An 18,030-nucleotide genomic window follows, 5' to 3' on the forward strand; every position below is an offset into this window, starting at 1 on the left:
TTAGAGTCCTTGCAACTCCTTCCCTACATTTTAACCCAGTAGCGCACTTATAGATGATCCTTTTCTGGTCGGTTCCTTTCAGACTATTAACTCCTTAGGATTAGCTACCCCATGGACTGACTATACAGTTCACGGAATTCTCCAGGCCAGAATACTGGAGGGGTAGCCTTTCCCTTCTCCAGGGGATCTTCCCAACCCAGGGATCGAACCTGGGTCTCCCACATTGCAGGTGGATTCCTTACCAGCTGAGCCACAAGGGAAGCCCGAATTAGCTACAGATGTTAGATCTGACTTCTCTATCAAATAATGCACTGCAGGCTTAAGGCAAGGGAGGCATCAGGTTCCTGGGACACTGCCCTTGTTACACTTCTGAGTATCCAGGTCCCTGATTTCTGAAAGGGAACACTGGACACACTGTACACATATCCTCTGCAATATGCTGATAATCCTGTGAGATTCTCCCATCAGATGAGAGCTCAGTCTGACACTTTAGAATAATATACTTTGTCACTGAATCAGAAGTGCAATTGAGAAGAGCCTGGAGTTGAGCTTGGCTGTAGGCTCAGCATGGGTGAACAGTGGCATGGCTGCTTAGCAAGTCTACAGCAACGTAGGCAGCCTTGGCAACTGAGAAGGGGCCAAATTAATGGGGGGGAAGTGGGCAGCCCCATTCTAGCCTGTGCTAGTCAGACCACAGGTGCATTACCACACTCCCCATTACAAGTCCCTTCATAGAAGACAAATAACCTCAGTCCACAGGGGGAAGAGGAGCAGGGTGGATAAACGGTGGGCATAGAACAGATCTGAAGAAACTGGGAATCTTAGTTTACAGGGAAGAAGGCATGTGAGGCCCTTTAAGAGCCGCCTCCAAATGTCTGAAAGGTTGTCATTTGGAAATAAGATCAACCATGATCTATGTGAAAACTAAAACCAATGGCTGAAGACAAGCTGATTTTCACTCAATGTTAAGTACTCCTTTCCTAACAAACAGAGCTGACTATCAGTGGAAAAGACTGCCTCGTGAAGGAAGGCGGCCTCTGCCAGTGGGTGTTCAAGCAGAGATTCAATAACAAGCCGTTAAAAGCATGACGGTCTGTGAGATTCCAACTTGTGCGACTCAAAGCTAATGGCATCCAATGGCCATCTCAATTCCACAAAGTTTTGATGCCAAGAGAGAGCACAGAACCTAGTTCCAAACAGCAGCCTTTCTTGCCACCTCCCTCTCTGTTTCCAGCACACTAATTTTCTCTCTTTCGGTGCTGGTAGGAAGCAGGTCTCCATGAGAGGTGGTAAGTGAGACAAGGCTCTGCCCAGCCCTCTCAGCATGACTGGCAATTAGCTGGACTCCAGCCTTCCAGGACTCACAAGCTCACAGCAGGTCATGATATTCCACTGGTGCTTATTTAGAACCCAAGGAAGGAGGCAGCCACAGGTAGCAGGGGCTTAATTCTGAACCCATGCTAACCAAACATTAACATTTGCATTTAAAAAGAGGAGCAGGAAAAAGAGCAATGAAAACTCTACTCAATTAAAGCTGTTTGCAAATGCAAATATGCCTGACACAGAAGAGAAAGGGACTCCTGAGTGGCCACCCCTCTCTGTTGACATTTGTGACCAGACAGAAGAGGGGAGTGTATACATACGCCAGAGGAAGAAGAAATTGGAGTGGGTGGAGGAGTGGAAGATGAGGAGGGACAGAAAGATAATTTTGTTCTATACCACGAAACCTATAATTTCACTCTGACATGAAAATTAGCTCTGTAGCTAATTAGCTTTCTAATATCATTTGCTGCCATAGAAAGGATAAAAGTTTATGAATTTATGAACCTACCTGAAAAAGAAAAAAGGGCTGCAAGTTTGCAAGAGGGGATTAGCTGATTCAAATCACAGGGGCCATTTTAGGGGATTAGGCCTATCATTGCCTTTGTGCCGGGAAGAGCTTCTATGAACAGGCCTCATGTTGTGTCTGCACACCATCACCCTCAATGGCTGGACTGGCTTCTCTGAGGAGCCCTCCAGTATTTGGAAAATCCTGATGCTAAAGGTCTCCTTGTACAGTGGCAGGCTCTGTGCTCTGCAGCACCCCGCCTCTGGTCCTAATTGTGCCCTCTTGAGCCTCTGAGCACACTTGCCCTCCTGCTGCCCAGGACCAGCCTACTGTCACTTACAGTAATTTATGAATCAGGCGATGAGTCCACCTGGAAGCTGCCCCACTTACCCTATCAAACATCTTCTCTTCACCTCTTTGGACTGTTCTAGACCACTTGGCCTTCCCTACCAAGATCACTGTGATCCAATTAGATGTAGAGCCTTCTAGAACTTTCAGAACTCAACTTGGCCTTGAGAAATATCTCTCCTATTTTTATTTTCCTTAAAATATAATTATTGTATATCAGCAAGATGGCAGACTATGAAGTTCTAACTCTCATGACTCCCATAGAAACACTGATACTAAAAACCACTCATGGATGAGAGTACCTTTATTAGAGTCTAAGAGTATAGAAGAGGTTTAAGCACCTGAATGGAGCATAAAATCCAAGAATGGTGCATTGCGTGTCAGAAGAGCCATTTTCCTTTATCTATGCCAACCCTTCCCCAAAGTGGCACAGTTCAGGGCCAAGAGAGACCCCCATGGCCCATGGTTTTTCCCACAAGGGAAAGTGAAAGTGAAGTGAGCATCCAGCTTCCCCAGGCTTGCAGGGCACTGCCCAAGATGCCCACTTCTATCTCATCCCACCCAGAATACTGAGGGGATGGGCTCAGCTGACTCACCTGGGAAAAGCTAGAAGCAGAGAAATGGGGTGGGGGCTCAGAGCAACCAGCATGCATATCTCAACAACCACCCACAGATCCTACTAACTAGCTTGCAGTCTTCAATAAGAGCCCTAGAATAGATCAACAAAACTATTGTTGGTTTTGTGAAAAGATAAAATTGACAAACCTTTAGACTAAGAAAAAAGACTCAAATAATTAAAATTATAAGTGAAAGATGAAACAGTAAACTGATTCCACAGAAATACAAAGGATCATGAGACTACTATGAACAATTATACATCAACAAATTGGGTAACCTAGAAGAAATAGGTAAATTCCTAGACACATGAAGAGAGTGTGATTAGTAATACCAAGACTGAATCATAGAGAAATAGAAAATCTAAACAGCAATAACAAGCAAGGAGGTTAAATCAGTAATCAAAAACTTCCCAAATAAGAAAAGTCCGACAACTTCACTGATGAATTCTACCAAACATTTAAGGAATTAATGCCAATCTTTCTCAAAATCTTCCAAAAATTTGAAGAGAAGGGAACACTTCCAAACTCATCTTACAATGCCAGCATTATACTAAAGCCAGACGAAAAACTTTACAAGAAAAGAAAATTACAGGCCAATATCCCTAGTGAACACTGATGCAAAAATCCTCAAGGAGCTACTAGCCCACCCATTCAACAACACATCAAATGGACCAAACACCATGATCAAGATGGGTTTATCCCTAAAGTAAAGATTAGTTCAACATATGCAAATCAATTTGTGGTTTTCAGTCTGTCTGCCCTCTGATGGGATGGAGAAGGATAAGAGGCTTATGGAAGCTTCCTGATGGGATAGACTGACTGAGGAGGAAACTGGGTTTTGTTCTGATGGGCAGGGCTATGCTAAGTAAATCTTTAATCCAATTTTCTATAGATGGGTGGAGCTCTGTTCCTTCCCTGCTATTTACCTGGGGCCAAACTATGGTGGCATATTGAGCAAATTTGGAAAATAGCAGTGGCCACAGGACTGGAAAAGGTCATTTTTCATTCCAATCCCTAAGAAAGGCAATGCCAAAGAATGCTCAAACTACTGCACAATTGCACTCATCTCACACCAACCTAGACAGCACATTAAAAAGCAGAGACATTACTTTTGCTAACAAAGGTCCATCTAGTCAAGGTTATGGTTTTTCCAGTAGTCATGTATGGATGTGAGAGTTGGACAATAAAGAAAGCTGAGCGCCAAAGAATTGATGATTTTGAACTGTGGTGTTGGAGAAGACTCTTGAGAGTCCCTTGGACAGCAAGGAGATCCAACCAGTCCATCCTAAATGAAATCAGACTTGAATATTCATTGGGAGGATGGATGTTGAAACTCTAATACTTTGGCCACCTGATGCGAAGAGCTGACTCATTTGAAAAGACCCTGATGCTGGGAAAGATTGAAGGCTGGAGGAGAAGGGGATGGCAGAAGATGAGATGGTTGGATGGCATCACCAACTCAATGGGCATGAATTTGAGTAAACTCCAGGAGTTGGTGATGGACAGGGAGGCCTGGTGTGCTGCAGTCCATGGGATCACAAAGAATCAGACACGACTGGACTGAACTGATGCAAATCAATAAATGTAATATACCATATTAACCAAATGAAAGATTAAAAACCATATACTCATCTCAATAGATGTAGAAAAAGCATTTGAGAAAATTCAACATCTTTTCATAATAAAAACTCTCAATAACTTAGGTACAGAAGGAATGTACTTCAACATAGTAAAAGCCATATATGACTAGGCCACAGCTAACATCAGACTCAATGGTGAAAAGCTGAAAGTTTTTCTTCTAAGATCAGGAGCAAGATGAGGATGTGCATTCTTGCCACTTCTATTCAACCTAGTCCTGGAAGTCCTAGACAGAGCAATTAGGCAAGAAAAAGACATAAAAGGCATCCAGATCAGAAAGGAAGAAGTAAAACTGTCTGTGTTTGCAGATGACATGATACTATACATAGAAAATCCTAAAGAATTCACCAAAAAACTGTTAGGATTAATAAATGAATTCAGTACAGTTGCAGGATTCAAAATCAATATATAAAAACCAGTTGTATTTCTTCTATATATTAACAACAAATTATCCAAAAAAGAAATTAAGAAAACAAACCTATGTACAATAGCACCCCCCCAAAATACTTAGGAATAAACTTATCCAAGGAGGTGAAAAATCTATACACTGGAAACTATAAAACATTGATGAAAGATACAGCAATCCCACTTCTGGTTATATATCCAGAGGAAAGAAATAAATATCTTGAGACATCTGCACTCCCAAGTTCATTACAGCATAATTCATAGTAGCCAAGATATGGAAATAACCCAAGTGTTCATTGACAGATGAATGGATAAAGAAAATGTGGTGTATATATTGCATATATAATATATAATGTGATTACTGATATATATATATATATATATGATATTATTCAGACATAGAAAAGACCAAAATCCTGCCACTTGTGTCAACATGGATGAGTCTAGATGACATTATACTAAGTGAAATAAACCAGACACAGAAAGACAAATGCTGTATGATCTCATTTACATTTAGAATTTTAAAAAGTCAAATTCATAGAAACAGGGAGTATAACAGTAGTTGCCAAAGGCTGGGAGCTGGGGAAAATGGGAAGGTGTTGGTCAAAGGATATAAATTTTCAGTTAGAAGATGAATATATTCTGGGGCTCTAACATACAGAATGGTGTTTATACTTAATATTGTATTGTACACCTGAAATTTTCTAAGCAAATAAATATTAAGTGCTCTCACTAGAATAAAAAGGAAAAAGGTAACTAAAATAGGTGATGGATGTGTTAAGGAGCTTGATGTGGTAATCATTTCATAATGTATATATATACCAAATAACATAATTTAAAAATAAACAAAGGTTGAATAGACATTTTTCCAAAGAAGACAAATCACCACCAGGTTCATAAAAAGATGCTCAACAACACTAACCATAGATTGGAAATGAAAACCACAATGAGATGAGATAGTCTCACACCTATTAGAATGACTTCTTTAAAAAAAAAAAAGATAAATGCTAGCAAGGATATGGAGAAAAGAGAATCCTGGTACACTATTGCTGTGAATGTAAATTGGTATACCATGATAGAAAACAGAGTGGAGTTTTCTCAGAAAATTAACAAATAGGACTACCAAATGATCTAATAATTTTACTTTTGGGTATTTACCCAAAGGAATTGAAATCAAGATCTTGGAGAAATACCTGCACTTCCACATTCATTGCAGCATTATTTATAGTAGCCAAGATATGGAAATAACATGTGTCTATTGATGAATGAATATGTAAAGAAAATGTGATGTATATATAATATGATGTAAAGAGTTGTGTCTGACTCTTTGTGACCCCAAGGACTGTGGCCCACCAAGCTCCTCTGTCCATGGTATTCTCCAGGCAAGAATATTGCTGAGGAAGATTCTCTAAGGAATCTTCCTAACCCAGGGTTTGAACCCATGTCTCCTATGTCTCCTGCAGTGCCACCCAGGAAGCCCTCATATTATATTTTATACACATACATACACACAACGGAATAATATTCAGTCTTTAAAAAGAAGGAAATCCAGCCATTCACAAAACCATGGATAGATCTGGAGCACATTATCCTAACTGAAATAAGCCAGACACAGAAAGACAAATACTGTGTGACATCACATATATGTGGAACCTAAAACAGTCACAGAAGCAGAGTAGAACGGTGGTTGCCAGGAGCTGGGAAGAGAAGGAAATGAAGACATGACAGTTAGAGGGTGCGAAGTTTCAGTTATACAAGTAAATCTGGAGATTTACTATACAGCATTGTGACTTAGTTAACAATATTCTTTTGTATACTTAAAATTTGCTAAGGAGGTAGATCTTATATTGGGCTTCTCTGGTGGCTCAGTCGATAAAGAATCCAACTGCAATGCAGGAGACCTGGGTTTGATCCTGGGGTTGGGAAGATCCCCTGGAGGAGGGCATGGCAACCCACTCCAGCATTCTTGCCTGGAGAATCTCCATGGACAGAGGAGCCTGGCATGCTGCAGTCCATGGGGTCACGAAGAGTCAGACATGACTGAGAAACTAAGCACAGCACAACACAGATCTTATATCAAGTATTTTTACCATAAAATAATAGCAATAATAAAAACTGAGTGGGAGGAAACTTTAGGAGAGGATGGATATGTTTTCAGCCTTGATGGTTTCCTGGGTAGAGCTTTTTACATGTCAATCAAACCTCAATAAAGTGCTTTTTATATGTACATCTTTATAGTCACATTTACTGAGCACATATTCTGGGCCATTTCATTTAACTTTTGCAGGAACCCTAGGAGTTAGATGTTCAGTTATTATTTCCCTTAACAGTTGAGAAAACTGAGTCTCAGAGATGCTAACTTACTTGCCAAAGGTTACAGACCTGGTAAATTCTATAGCCAGGATTTTGAATCCCAGACTGTCACTTATTACTAGTATCACTACCTTATATATGCAGGACCTTTCACAGCTCATTGATTATGGGTGTTATTACTCTGTGAATTCTCTCAGTCCCCCAGTGTGTGTGAAGAATGTGAGCCTCATAGAGATAGAGTGCCTGCCCCCATCCACAGATGGCAATCAGTGGTTCTGGAGTTGGAACCCAGACTTTCTGTTCATGCTCTCGTTACCACAGCATGCTGACACACCTGCTAAATATTTTGCCCTAAAATTGTTTTATTATGACTTCTATAAACACAACCAAAAACATTAACAAGTGAGATTAACACAGAGAAATACTGAATGACTGACTGTATTTAAATATTTTTTAGACCCTTTTCAATGGGCCCCTAAACATGGTATAATTCGATTCCAAGGCTTTCTACACACAGATAGATATCAGCTCCTGATCACTTATAAACACCAAGCTCTGGGTCCAAATGATTTCAGTCTAAGACTCCTGGGAATAAGAATCCTTCAAAGCAGGCCATGAAGCTATAGAACCCTGCCCAGCTCCCCACCCATACAAAGCATTTTCCTGCCCTCCCTCCTTCCTGTTCTCTCCCATCTGGAGGCTGTGTTTGCCCCATGACTACAACTCCCAGCCTGACACCCAACCTAAGTTCTTCTGGGCTGGGGCCCATTAACAATTCCTTTCTGGCCTCCCAACCAGATCTGGACACTGTGCAACATGCTCCCTATAATCTGTCCCTACTCCTTCCCGTATTTCTTGGTACCTGTAGTTTGTAGTGAACTCAAACCCATACAAGACACTTTAAAGAATAATGTCATCCATTTATCTGATAAAGTCCACAATACATAGAACCCCCAATGAGTAAAAGTGGACCCTTAGTAAAAGACATTAAAGCTGTTACAAAAAATATCATCAGACAGCACCAGGCTGAGGGGTGGGATCTTGGGGGTGTGTGGGAGAGAGGCTTAAGAGGGAGGGAATATATGTATACTTATGGCTGATTCACATTGTTGTACTGCAGAAACCAACACAACATCGTAAAGCAACTATCCTCCAATTAAAAATAAATGTAAAAAATAATAAAATATCTATATCAAATGATCACTCTCCTTCCAACAATCATTATGAATTAAGAGTTTCTTAAATGATTACATTCACTAGTTGTAACAAATTTATTTTGGGAGGTCTTAAAGAACAAATCTAAAGATTAATCATGTTATGCTCTCTGATACTGAAATTGCTAAACTTCTCACAGAATATGAAAAGCAAATTTACTTTTGAAACATCTTCCTCCAGTTTATGGGTCTTTGGGGACTGATTGTGAGTGTTCCGTGGCTACTTCTATAAAAAGGTTTGTGATATCCAATAATAGTACTCTTAAAGAATAATTGGCATCTTTAGAACAGGATTCATGAATATTATTCATCATGGCTCATGGAATCCAATGAAGGCACACAGTCAAGGAAATGATACTTGGTTGATATCCAAAAATAGCCAGAGCTGGCAGTCTGGTTTGCAGCCTCAGTAGTCCAAGCAAGGAGTAGAATAGGACACAAGGAGGCATGCGAGTAAATACTTCCCATCTGTGTGTCTCTGAGTGTGTGCATGACTTGTGTCCAAGTCTTCTGTGATGCCATGGACTATAGCCCACCAGGCTCCTCTGTCCATGGGATTTCCCAGGCAAGAATACTAGAGTGGGTTGACATTTCCTCCTCCAGAGATCTTCCTGACCCAGGGATCGAACTCCTGTCTCTTCCGTCTCCTGCACTGGCAGGTGGCTCCTTTACCACTGCACCACCTGGGAAGCCTAAATACTTCCCACAGCATTCCAAAGATGTGACCCCTAAATTCAATTTTTCATTCCCAATAATGTCCCTTAGAAAACGTGTAGCTTAATTATAATGAGTGCACCCAGTTTTGATGCCTTTATGTCTTATCTAAGAATGCTCCCCACTTTCTGTTTTATGTGATATCTATTACACAGTTGAGCTTCACTCTTTTTTTGGTATAATTTCAATCTTTAAAAACTTGTGGGGAGGCTCTACTTTCCGCACAAATGAACAAGAGTCCCTGATCTCCAGACAGCCTCTCCTTTTACCTCCCTGCTCTGTTAAACCTGCCACTCCCTTTCTTAGTCCCTCCAAAGTGGGTTCCACCTGAAGTAGACTTACTATCCTATTCTTTACATGAGTCCATCACTCCTTTCTCCACATATTTCCCTCCCACCTCTTCATTTCCTCTATGGACCATATTTGCAGCTGACACACCTAAGCCCATTCTGGCACGCTGTCCTCAGGAAGAACTCCTTTGATCCTGCTGTTTCCTTACTGAGTCTGGTATTTAGTCTTAATTATTTTGTTTATCTCATTCTTTACACTTCACACAATTCCTCCTAACAAGCATCATCTTGGGTTCTCCCATCAATCACTTTTTTTTTTAACAGAAATGTATGTTTATTGTTACTTCTGACCCATTCATTGTACAACTAATCCAGCACAAATTACCAGAAAAATTTTACATTATTTATTCAGGACTGTGGTTTCTCAATAACTTTGAACTTGGGGTCTTCAAATGTGAAGTTAGGGAAAGTGTTTGTGTCTGCTTTACCATATATTCGGTCAAGCTTAGAAAGCTCCCTGTCCAGTTCTTGCTGATACTCTGGGTCAGCATCAACAGGTCCTCCAGATGTCTGTCACCTAGTTCTATATTCTCTGAACTTGTCCATGAAGATTTACCGTACAGGATCAAGTTCCTTATTAGATACCACTGCTGTAACACCTATGTTCCTCCTCAGAGAGACTGAGACTGCAGACTGAATGACAGTGGACCTGAAAAGCCTCTGAAGAATCATGGTGATCCTGTTCCTTGCATTCAATCCCAAGCTGCCAGAGCCGCCACTGCCGCCACCCTGTTCCCATCAATCACTTTAGAAATATAATGGAAGGGAGGGTGGAGTGGGAAGGATGGCTTTTGAAAACTTGAATGCAAATGGCATTGCTAACAAGCTGTGCTACCTATGGAAAATTATGTAGCATCTCTGAGCTTCTATGGGCTTCTCTGGTGGCTTGGATGGTAAAGAATCTGCCTGCAGTGTGGGAACCCAGGTTTGATCCCTGGGTCAGGAAGTTCCCCTGGAGAAGGGAATGGCAACCCACTCCAGTATTCTTGCCTGGAGAATTCCATGGAGAGAGGAGCCTGGCGGGCTTCAGTCCATGGGGTTACAAAGAGTCGGACACGACTGGGTGACTAACACTGAGCCTCTATTTGCTGTAGAGGTTTGTAGAAGAGAGATTATTACCCCCATTAACCAAGGCTGGAATACAATGATCATGAAATGATGAAAGGGAAGGAGTTCCATTAACTACAAAGAATTGTCCAGAAGTAAACTGCTATTCTCCTAGCAACATCTCTGCAGCTGTTAGCAGCTGTATTCTTTTTCCACTGACAGAATCAATGTTCTCATCTCTTCTCTTGATAACTTACTCCTGAGAGACCTGGCCTAGTGACCTGTTTTAGCTTCACAGACGGTGAAGCTGGGCCTTCATTAACTGCAGCTGAAAGTCTTAGTGTGCTAGTGGTCCACCACATAGATAATTTCTTAAAATGCCCCATGGCACATCTCATTCCTTCTCAGTGCCTGGAGAAAAGCACCTGGTAAGTGGTTAAACTGAGCCATCCTCACCACCTTGACAGTTTATACATGTCTAGGGCTTGCTGGTGGCTCAGAGGTTAAAGCGTCTGCCTGCAATGTGGGAGACCTGGGTTTGATCCCTGGGTCGGGAAGGTCCCCTGGAGAAGGAAATGGCAACCCACTCCAGTATTCTTGCCTGGAGAATCCCATGGACGGAGGAGCCTGGTAGGTTGCAGTCCATGGAGTCGCAAAGAGTTAGACACGACTGAGCGACTTCACTCACTCACTCAGAGGCAAAAGAGTAGTGCAGGCTTTGAGACATGATGGGCCTGGGTTTGAATTCTACCAACAACCCTTACTAGGTGTATGATCCTGGGTAAGTCTCTTAACTCTGCAAGCCTCAGTTCTCTCACGTATAAAATGGAGGCTAATATCTCACGTAGGCACTCAATAGATAATAATCATTAAAATGATGATTATACTATAGAAATGTGAAGAATCTGTTTAAGGAGCATCTAGCTTTACTGCTACTTTTACTGGGATTGTTCGTATTTCCTAATAACTTGTTAACCAAGTCCTGAGGTTTCCAGGAGCCACTGTGACATTCACAGGCCCAAGGAGGGAAACCCTGCAGCATCCGCGTAGATGACCTGTTTTTCTTCTAGGCTATCTAAATCCCATTTCTCATACCATGCTCCATATTGCCAGAAAATGGAAATGATACAACTCCTGGATTAATTCCAAACTGAGCCACTGAGAGGTCCCCAAATAAGCCCCTTATTCTCCTGCCTAAATCCTACCCATCTTCCAAGTCTCACACTCTCTGCTTCCCCTAGTGTTCTTAGATAACACGTCTTATCTCCTCTATCCCAATACCTCCTGAAGAGCAAAAACCCTGCTACCATCTCACTGGGCAAGTTCAGAGTGGGGCTTAAGGGGAAGAAGAGGCAGAGAAGATGGTGCCAATGACCCTTAGAGGAAGTAGAAAGATAAATTACTGAAGTTGGGGAAAATGTGAACCCAAGAGTTACTCTATGTTCAGACAGGATTTTCAAGATGGGAAAAATGCAGTCTAGTGTAAGAAAACAAATGAAAGAAGAGCTATGGAGACTTCATCCTGGAAAGATGCAAAATATCTTCACAGGGCTTTCCATATACAACGTTCTATAAGGCTGTGATTAAAATCCATAATGAAAAGCTAGGTGTGAACAAAGAATAAACATTATTGTTCAATCACTGCAGAAATTATCATCAATTAAGCTAACTGGAGAGTCTCAAAAAACCAGAGATGTTCAAACTGTGCTAGAGGGCTCTCCTCCTCTGAGCATTTTTAGTGAGTTTAATACTCCTTTTGCCTGCAGTATACCAGGTACTGTAGCTGTTCCCTGCTGGGGCGCCTCAGGAAAAAAGCTGAGTTTGATTCCTGCCTGTCTTCCTGGAGTCCAACAGAGAGTGAGACACAGAGTCCTTCCTCTATAACTGGGTGCTGGACCACATTTCCTCACGCCTGAGCGAGCCTCAAGGTCAGGTCTTGAGTTGCAAAATTTTGACTCTAAGTCCAGAACCTTTCTAAGACAATGCAACCCCCAAACTGAGAGATCTCCATGAATATCTGCTGACAGAGACGTGACCACCTCCTGGCCCCTTCTTCCTTTACCTGTCTAACTCTGGCAGGAATGCCTCCTCAACCCTATCTGTGGGCTCAGCCTGGCCCCTAGTTCTGGACACTATCCTGGCCTAAAGAAGCATGAGGCCTCAGTATAAGCATAACCAACATGGTGACTGAGAAAACTCAGATCTAATCTCTTGGAGGGGAGACAGGACCTCCAGTTCTTTTACCACCTAGTCAATGCTGTAACAACAATGGATTTGGAGTGCTAGCACCTTAAGAAATCACCTGTTTTCACTGCTCCTTGTACTAGTACAGACATAACTTTTCATAGCAAAAACCACAGAAAAATTAGAAGTTTTATTGTGCTTTTTGAACTTCACATTATAAAATTTTATCTCTGCCTTGCTATCTAGTCTTTAGTGGTCGAGTGGCTGCATAGTATTCCATCAGGTTGATATACCACAATTTAGTTAATCAGCTTTTCTGGGACACTTAGTTACTTCCAGATTGATGCTAAACAATACTATTATGAACGCCTTTTCTCTGAATTTAGAATTACTTTCAAGATTAGATGTTCAGAAATGGAATCAATGAATCAAAGAATAAGAGCTTTCAAAGACTCAATAGTTTTTTTTTTTTTTACAGCCTTAGCTTTATTTTCATTTGGTCATATGTGCTTTAAAAAACATACACATGCTTGTAAAATATCCAAATCTCAGGAATTAGAAGGGTGTAAAACAAGGGGCTTGAGGTGAAAAGAATATCCTAGGCTTCAGAACAAACAAAGCCAACTCAAAAACTTCTTTGTTCAAAATTCAAAGATATTTTGTTTTAAATGATATCTAGGTGTTTTGTTTTGTTTTGTTTTTTAAGAACATTTTAGGGATAAAAACTAAGCTTCTTGTGTTGCTTGAGACAAGGCCTGGCTTCTCTCTTCCTTGAAGACCTTTTGCAAAATACAGAAGCCATAATCTGCTAGCCTCCATGTTCACTGTCCACCCTGCCCTCTGGAGGGCTACAGGGTATCCAGGATGTGTTCAATTTTACTGACCAGCTCCCGTCGCTTTCCTGAAATGAGCTTTTTATTCTCGATGTAGATGTCTTTCTTGAGCTTGCCGGCCACCAGCCACTCGGCCTCTACTGCTGACTTTAGGACCAGCTCCTTGACCTGCGTGTCCAGTTTTTGCATTTCGCTCACTTTGTCGCACAGGTTGGAGCCCTCAGTTTTCAGCCTGGACTGCAGCACTGCCACCTCGCTGGTCAAAGCCTTGTGCTTCGTTTCCAGGCTCTTCTTGCCACTGTTGAGGCTGGACACATCCTGGGACTGTTTGTATCTACTGACCGTCTTGTCAAAGTGATGGTAGAGACCTAGTCTCTTGCTGACCAGGGTCAAGACCTGCTCTGTTATGCAAGCCACCTTCATCCTGGCTTCTGCAGCTGGATTCTTTATGATGGATAAATCCAGCCTGACATAGATGACGATGGTGAAGAACAGAATGGAGAAGGCGGCCACCAACAGCAGGGGCTCCTGTAGCATGAGCACCTTGCTGAAGGTGTAGTGCACCACGATGTCCTGAATGTGCTCTTCCACCAGGTTTTTCTTGTGGGCCACGATCACAGGGCGGCCAAACGTGTCCAGGTAGGTATAGTGCAGCTCGTCGGGGGCTCGGCTGATCTCATAGGGACTGTCCACCTGGATGCTCCTGGCCCCTTCAGGGAGGATGATCTTCACAGTCAGAGAGTCTATCACTTGTTTATCAAACACGTGGTCCACAAGCCTCATCTTCAACACATACTGGTCTCCCAAATTATAGAGGTACTCATAGCTTGGGAGGTTGTAGCCAATGATGTAATGAGTCTTCCATCCGCCAAAGAGAGGGAAACGAGGCTTCATTTCCATCTCCACCGAGTCATCCAAAATAAGGAGGTGTCTGGTGTAAATGCTGCCAATCTCATCCCGGTAATAAACATCCTGGGCAGAGGCAGGAAGGATGGTCTTAAAAGAACGGATGGAGGAGATGCCACTATCTATCCATCTGTCATAATCATAACGTGAAAAAGACCCCTTCAGCACAGCCCCCGTGTGCTTCAGGTTCACGTTTTCTTCCACAGCAATATTACCCCAGTGTGAGACCTCGATGACTCGGGTCATGCTGGTGACGGTCAGGAAAGGGCTGTTGTTCTCAGAATGTACTTTAAAACTATCCTGACTATAGGGAGGGATGTCGTGGAAAGGGCCGTAATCCAGGAGATTGTCGTGGCGCATGGGGTTGCCCAATTTGGTATAGTTCTCCACGTTTGGGGAGGCGAGCTTCACACGCATGGTTTGCGTCTTGGTCGGGTAGGGAGAGTAGAAATAATGGTTTCCCTCAAACACCACAAACTGTTTCTCAGACTGGGTGATCTGGGTTGGATACGGCTGAATCACGTGGGTATAAACGGCTTCCACAACGACTGAAACCTCGGCCCCAGGATCGAGAGCAACTGGGAGTTGGACTGTGAAGAATCTCCCGCTTTTACCGTTAATTTTGGTCTCCTGTACTTCCAGGCTGTTGGTTTCCTCATCCACTCCCGTCACCTGCACGCCGAAGTGTGCCAGCTGGGCCTCCAACTCGGGCTCCAGCGCTACCAGGAAGGAGGCAGCGTGGGGCGAGGAGTCACTGCCCGCGTGACCCAGGACCACCTCGGCTGTCACCTTGGCCAGGTGGCTGCTCAGGTCCACCGTGCGCCTCACTTCTTCATTGACCAGTGGCGGAGCCTCCGCAGAGGTGCTGCCTGGCTCCAGGGCCCAGGGCGCAAACAGCAGCAGCAACGGCAGCAGGTGGACTGCGGGCGCCTCCATAGCCGTGACCTAGTTGAGCCCTGCCTGCGTGTGCGTGCCCTGCGTTCCCCACAGGGCAGCGGCTCACTGGGCCACTCAGTTCCCCAAGATGGCGGCGTTCCCCACAGGGCAGCGGCTCACTGGGCCACTCAGTTCCCCAAGATGGCGGCGCCCAGGGCCCCACAGTTAGTATTTAATGAGGTAAGTTTTTTTTTTTTTCTTTTCAATAATAGTGTCTGCTTTTTTATTTTTTTTAATTGAAGGATAATTGCTCTCAGAATTTTGTGGTTTTCTGTCATACATCAACGAGAATCAGTGATACTGATTCTTGTTGAGGTATCTGTAATGACTTTACATTACTATAAGCAATCTGTAAGTAACTATTCCAGTTTCAGCACATCACCTCTATCAGACGTGATTATCTAACATTTTTGCTAATTTAGAATGACTAGTAGTATCTCATTAAAATCTTCTTGTACTTCTTTACTCACTGGTGAGTTGGAAGATTTCCTTTATGCTTGTTACTAATCACATTGCCTCTTGTATATTTTGAAAGTACAAGAATGTTTACTCTAGTGGCCCAGATGTTTGGGTTCCTGCATTTATAAACTGTTCTCCCTTGCTTTGGCTTTATAACCTATTTGCTAATCTCCCTCACACCACTTGATCCATTATTTGTGTACTGTTTAACCAAAGTCTACAAACTTGGGTAGGGATTAAGACAATGTCACTTGCAGTTTGGGCTCCAGTATAAATTCCTTTTTTTTTTGTTTTAAAGCTATGTGGCATTAATTGATTCACTTTTTCTCTCAAAGTCTCTTTTCTCACATGTAAAAAAGAGAAACACCACTTCTCTGCTTACCCCACAGTGTTATATGAGAACTATAAGCCTTGTAAAAGCAGGGTCAGACAATTTTTTCTGTAAAGGGCCTTATGGTAACTATTTTAGGCTTACAGATCATATGATCTCTGTTACAACTACTCAACTCTGCTACTGTACCATGAAAATAGTGTAGACAATGATAGTCAATTAATAAACATGACTGTAGTCTAGCAAAACATTTTTAGAATATCAAAACTTAATTTTATATTTATGTATAAACATATTTATGTCTAAATATATGTATATATGTACATAAATTTACATTTAAATAAATTATATAACAGGCATGTTACATTTACAAATTATATAATTACATTTACAAATGTTATATAATATATAATTACATATGCATATAATTTAATTTTATAAAATTTTCATGTATCACAAAATATTGTTCTTTTTCTTTTCTGCTACTTGCTTTTTTATTTGCTTAAAAATAGTTTCAGGTTGATAACAATTTTACTACTCTCCCTGTTTGTTTGTTATTTTATTTATTTATTTTAATTGGAGGCTAATTACTTTACAATATTGTAGTTGTTTTTGCCATACATTGACATGAATCAGCCATGGGTGTACATGTGTCCCCATCCTAAACTTCCTCCCATCTCCCTCCCCATCCCATCCCTCAGGGTTGTCCCAGTGCACCGGCCTGTTTCATGCACTGAACTTGGACTGGTGATCTATTTCACATATGGTAATATACATGTTTCAATGCTATTCTCTCAAATCATCCCACCTTCGCCTTCTCCCACAGAGTCCAAAAGTCTGTTATTTACATCTGTGTCTCTTTTGCTGTCCTGCGTATTGGGTCATCGTTACCATCTTTCTAAATTCCATATATATGCGTTAATATACTGTATTGGTGGTTTTTCTTTCTGACTTACTTCACTGTGTATAATAGGCTCCAGTTTAATCCACCTCATTAGAACTGATTCAAATGTTTTTTTAGTATAAATTTATTTATTTTAATTGGAGGCTAATTACAATATTGTATTGGTTTTGCCATACATCAGCATGAATCTGCCATGGGTGTACATGTGTTCCCCATCCTGAACCCCCCTCCCACCTCCTTCCCCATACCATCCCTCTGGGTCATCCCAGTGCACCAGCCCCAAGCATCCTGTATCATGCACTGAACCTGGACTGGCATGCGTTCTTTTTAATAGCTGATAATATTCCATTGTGCATATGTACCACAGCTTTCTTATCCATTCATATGCTGATGGACATCTAGGTTGCTTCCATGTCCTAGCTATTGTAAACAGTGCTGTGACGAACATTGGGGTACATGTGTCTTCCAATTCTGGTTTCCTCTGTGTGTATGATATTTTTGCAGCTACTTAAAAGTGTAAAATGTAAAAGCATTCTTTGCTCATGCTCTATTACAAAAACAGGCATTAGGCTGGATTTAGCCCCTAGCCTATAGTTTGCCAACCTCTGCCCTAAAGCCCTATCCAATAGCATGAGATCTCATGGGACAGTCAAAACAAATAGGTACCCAGAATAGGCAACAGTACTGTCACTGATTTTTTTGTTGTGAAAACAAGGAACAGAGAAAGTGTTGTGACTTGCCCAAAGCCACACGGTCCTCCAGAGGTAGAACTGGGATTTCCATCAGATCTGCCTTTTTCCAAACCCCCAAGCATTGTCTGCTGTAGCAGCTACCTCTCCAGTCAGTGATCTCAGCCCTGGGCCAACTCTTACCTATTCCTGACCTTCCATCCTTCCTTAGTTTGTTCCACATTGCCCCGCCCCCCGCGCCCCACCGCCCCCCTCCCCCGCCTCAAAACCAGGGATGCCATAGTAGCATCAGCATTTAGGAAAGAAAGAGAAAA

General features: G+C 42.1%; 2 pseudogenes; both read right to left on the reverse strand.

Annotated features, from left to right (window-relative positions):
• Nucleotides 1-9,775: 9,775 nt before the first annotated feature.
• Nucleotides 9,776-10,099, reverse strand: LOC138080646 (ATP synthase-coupling factor 6, mitochondrial pseudogene; annotated as a pseudogene).
• Nucleotides 10,100-13,506: 3,407 nt separating this feature from the next.
• On the reverse strand, nucleotides 13,507-15,333 carry LOC138081446 (dolichyl-diphosphooligosaccharide--protein glycosyltransferase subunit 1 pseudogene; annotated as a pseudogene).
• Between the last annotated feature and the right edge of the window lie 2,697 nt (nucleotides 15,334-18,030).

Source organism: Capricornis sumatraensis, chromosome 6 (assembly GCF_032405125.1).
Source record: "Capricornis sumatraensis isolate serow.1 chromosome 6, serow.2, whole genome shotgun sequence".
In the NCBI taxonomy this organism is placed as follows: Eukaryota; Metazoa; Chordata; class Mammalia; order Artiodactyla; family Bovidae; genus Capricornis; species Capricornis sumatraensis.